This window comes from Abramis brama, assembly GCF_963993115.1.
Source record: "Abramis brama genome assembly, chromosome: 5".
Taxonomy (NCBI): Eukaryota; Metazoa; Chordata; class Actinopteri; order Cypriniformes; family Leuciscidae; genus Abramis; species Abramis brama.
In genome coordinates, this window is record NC_139967.1 from 21,013,242 (window position 1) to 21,017,277 (window position 4,036).

The following is a 4,036-nucleotide window of genomic DNA, read 5'->3' on the forward strand; positions in this document are numbered from 1 at the left end:
ATCTTGAGTCAAAAAATACATATGCTCGCATCCTGTTCCTTGATTTTTGTTCAGCCTTCAACACCATTATCCCTATCAGGCTGTATAATTCTCTTTTAGCGATGGGTGTTGATGTTGTTCTCTGTCAATGGATTTTGAACTTTTTATCCTGTAGGAAACAATTTGTTAAAATTAATAATCATGTGTCATCAACGAGGACTCTTAATACCGGCGCCCCACAAGGGTGTGTCCTGTCCCCGTTTTTATTTTCACTTTACACTAATAATTGCACATCCAATCAAACATCAGTCAAACTGTTAAAATTTGCAGACGATACCACCGTATTAGGCCTTATCTCTGATGGTGATGAGACTGACTATCGGGCAGAGGTTGAGCGGCTGGTGAAGTGGTGCGAGGCCAATAACTTAATCCTCAATACAACTAAAACAAAAGAAATGATTGTAGACTTTAGAAGGAAGACTGTTCAACACCTTTCCCTCTCCATCAATGATCAGGTTGTTGAGAGGGTCCCGTCCTTCCGTTTCTTGGGCACCACCATTCACCAGTCGCTCTCATGGGACCTGAACATCAGTCTCATTGTAAACAAAGCCCATCAGAGACTTTATTTCCTCCGTCAGTTACGGAAATTCGGGGTCAGCCAGAAATGCATGACTCACTTCTACCGAGCCGCCATAGAAGGCGTGCTAACATTCTCTATCCTGTCCTGGTATGGTAATGCAACCAGTCAAGGCAAGCAACAGCTTGAGAAAGTAGTGAGCAGAGCATCTAAGATCATAGGCTGTAGTATGCCCTCCATAGCTTCACATTTCAACACTAGAATCATTAAGAAGGCAAGAAACATCACCATTGACTCCTCCCACCCAGCAAATTATTTATTTAATATTTTGCCATCAGGCAAGAGGTATAGAAGCATTACCAGTAGAACATCACGCTTCAGAGACAGTACCTATCCCCAGGCCATACGTCACCTAAATATGGTCTGAGGCTAGGATACCGAATGCTTTTATATCAGTTTACTCCCAGAATGTTTTATATGTGGTTCTGTTTTCAAGCACCCTTCATCTGGTCATTCTGCTAACTTATCTCATGTGCAATATAAGGCTTTTATGTCCGTGTATTTGTTGTTGTTGTGAAGTATGTGTGGAACATGTTGTAATGTCAGTGTATTATGTCAATTAAGCTGTATGTGAGCATACCAAGACAAATTCCTATCAACTTAGTTGAAATGGCTTAATAAATTTGAATTGAATTGAAGTAAAGTACAGATACTCAAAAAGTGTACTTAAGAACAGTTCTCAAGTAAATGTACTTTGTCCACCTCTGGATAGGAGTATCAATAGGCCTAAGGTGGTATGTAAATATAATTTAACAACACATGCACATATTCACGGTTTTCTGGGGGTCGGTTAATGGTCACATGACATGCAGGTAAACAAATAAAATATTTGATATTTTTTAGTAAGTGTTTTAATTTGATTTGTTTTTATATATTTATTTTAATTTTGTATGTTTCATGATTTAATTAATCATTCGCTTTTCTCAACGCCCCTGCAGTTCCTTCCCGAACCCCAGTTTGGGAAACCTTGATGTTGTTTCTTTCACTTTGTATTTTATATCAATATAAAAAAAATTCCCATTCAAATGTTTTATTAAATGTTATAAACAAATAAGGTCAAAACTAATCTAAAACTATCAAAAAGAAGTCAAATTATATTACTATAATGTGCTGTAAAGTAATACATTAAACAGATAACAGAACTCAACCATGAGGCTCACGGAGACAGAAGCAACCATTACATGTACAACAACTGACAAAGTAACAAGTGAAACACAAGGGCTATAAATACACAGGGGCAAACAACTTAACTAGATAATGAGGAAACAAGATACAGCTGGGGAGACATAAAAATTACAAAGGACTACAAAACATGGCACAGAACAGGAAATAACAAAAGTCTACACAAGGGGAACGCAAGACAGGAATCATGACAATTACATAGAATATGTAAAGTAATAGATTACGTTACTAACTACAATTTTCATCATGTAATTTAGAGTAAGGGAATACTTTAATTAAGTAATCTACCCAGAACTGAAGATCAACATGTATGCAAACAGCACATTCTGTATTAATATGCAGCACATAACTTAATTAACTGGATCTATGTATGCTAAAAATAAAAATGATAAACTCCACACAAATAAAGCAGGTGATCAGCAGCTAAAGCACCAAATGGCCAAAAAAGCAAATCTATAACCCCATTAGGTCTCAGATCTCCTTCATGCTTGTGGATATTCAAAGTGAAATAATGTTGATTATTCTCCTCTTCATGATTTTTTCCACTCCTCACTCCTTCACTCTTTTTTTTTCTTCGTTGTGCTGCACAACACGTTGCACAAGGCAAAGAAATTGCATAAGTTCTCTTCATTTTGATGTCTCAGTTCCTTTTATTTACCTGTTTCTAATATCACCACACAATTGCATCATGAAATTCCATTTTCTTTCTATTTCATGTGCTTCCCCCCTCTTGACCAAAATGTTTTAGAATGACTGCAAAAAGGTTTTAGGGTTCTGTCAGGTGCTTCATATAAAGAACCTTTTAGGGGTTCCCATAACAGGGTTCCCATAATTTTATGGATTTAGTTTTATTTATTTTATTATTTATCACCTTGTATGATTCATTTAAATACTTTCTTCCCAGAAATGTTGCATCTGAAAGGGAAAGCAGTAAGCTTTGTGTGTCTTCAGTAAATCCTGATTAACACGTTCCACCTGTTTTCACTCACATTACAATTTTCTTAATGGTTTCTGCAAAACTCTACACAAAAATACTCTCCATTTACACAGGTTTAACCTGTGTATTCTTATTCTTAAAGGTGCTCTAAGCGATGTTGGGTGACGTCACTTCTTGTTGACGTTCGAAGTATTGTCAAACAAAACGGAGGCTAGCTCGACCCTCCCTCCTCCTCATCCCGTCCCCTCCCCCTCCCTTCCGTGCTTCCTAAAACAGAAACAGAAACTTTTCCGGTGTAAATTCGGGACTTTTCCCTCTTCTTTGCTATTTGTTCATCGGAACGTCGTCTCTTTGGTCGTGTGTCGGCCATATCAGAATTCAAGAGAATATAATTCTAACGTGAGTCATTGTCATTGTCTAGGTCTAGGACATCTCTCCTCTAGCTAACTTCCCTCTTCATGCTTCTCTCTCCTCCACTCCCCACACACCCCTTCATGTGCATGCACACTAACCCCCCAACCCCACCCCCAATCATTCTTGTCAGTTATTGGCTGCAACTGGCCCAGTTTGTTTTTGTTGCCATTTGTGGAGCCTAGGCTGTCTACAGAGACCGCGTTTGGGGACAGGCAGCTATAGCGGATAGTGAGGAGATGTTTGCTGTATGTGACAAAAAAATGTTTCAGCCTTAAAAAGCGCGTGACATCGCTTAAAGCACCTTTAAAACACAGACACATAATATTATTAACTGAAGCATCACAATGTGAACTAAAATAGCACATATTTATCCATGAATAAACATTAAGTAGCAAAACTGATGACACACTAATCAGAATCTCAGGATAATATAAATAGGGCCACAGGTGATGTCACATCTGCCAGCTGGAGTGGAGTGCCCATGATGATCTCCACCAGAGGGCACTCCTTCCGTCTCCTTTGCTACCTCATTGAGTAGGTACTTAATTTCAATAAGTACTTACTTAAAGCTACACTGTGTAGGATTTTCTCCCATCTAGCGGTGAAATTGTTTATGACTACCAACTGAATATTACTTTCTAGCCCCTCCCATTCCGAGGGCGTTTTAACTTTGTAATATACGTACGTATTATTTCAAATCTGCCGGCAGTCGCGAGTAATCTCCCTCGCATTCGTCACGGTGCCACTGAGTGTAAAAACGCGAAAGGCGAAGCTTGAATTTCCAGGTATGTCCCTCTTTGGCTAATGTATTTTCAAGATGGAGGCGCAACATGGCTGCCGCCATTCGAGCAACTCGCTCGTACGTATTCTAAATGGCAGATTCTACG